We start from the raw sequence: 1001 nt of genomic DNA, 5'->3' as shown, positions 1-1001 counted from the left end.
TCTGTCTATCTGACGTCAATCGGATCGGGGTCGCCCTAGCCACTAACCCGTCTCTGTGGTCTAGTGGTTAAGGCACCGGCGTTCATAGCTGGGGGCCTTATATATATATATATATATATATATATATATATATATATATATAAGAGAATAAGATATTTTTGCCTTCCAGTTGTTAATAGGGCCGTGCAACCTCAACGAATAGATTTACTGTAAATGATAAATATCAAATATAGAACAATATATTCATTTTGTATTAATGCGCACATCTCGGACTTTTCTGGGAAAAAATTAAAATCTATCTTATCAGAAAACCCAAACAATATTTGACATTATAAAACCATGTCCAGTCTTATCGCATTACTTGTACATTACACAATTTATGGTGTGGAAATGGATTTGACATTATCTAGCAGAAGAGTGCTGACTTTTGGCTTCTACAAAATGGATGAAGTAAATAAATCATGGGGAAATGAGTATGATATTATCCACCAAAGGGGGGGGGGGGGTTAGATTTTATTTTCCCCTTCTCCAAGATGGAATAATCGAATGCGCAAGCAAGCTATTCAAAATTTTGAAAACAGTAATTATTGTTCATTATTTATTTATTTATTTATTTAGTAATTCATACCCGCCTCCCCGCTCACCTCTCCCTCTCTTGTTCCTTTTCCTTCTCTTCTTGTATCTGCCCTTTCCTTTGTATTGTTTATTGTATTTGTATTGTATTTTTGTCTATAGGCGTATCCCGCCACAAGCCTCAGCTTTTAGGATATACGCCTTCTTCTTTAAACCCAACATGTACCTATTTATATCTTTCATAACAAATTGATTTATGTATGAATCTATGTTTACGAAAAATGTAATGAAATGGAAAAAAATAAATGTTTATTTAAATTGAAAAAAAAAAAATGAATTGAAAAATGCCAAGCCAAGTATATGGAGGAGGTATTTCCTCATGACGAGTTGAAGAGAGAGAGAGAGAGAGAAGGGGGGGGGGGGTTAGA

This window comes from Lytechinus pictus, unplaced genomic scaffold (genome assembly GCF_037042905.1).
Source record: "Lytechinus pictus isolate F3 Inbred unplaced genomic scaffold, Lp3.0 scaffold_20, whole genome shotgun sequence".
Lineage (NCBI taxonomy): Eukaryota > Metazoa > Echinodermata > Echinoidea > Temnopleuroida > Toxopneustidae > Lytechinus > Lytechinus pictus.
The sequence above is the reverse complement of the archived record's forward strand: the minus strand, read 5'-3'. Positions refer to the sequence as shown.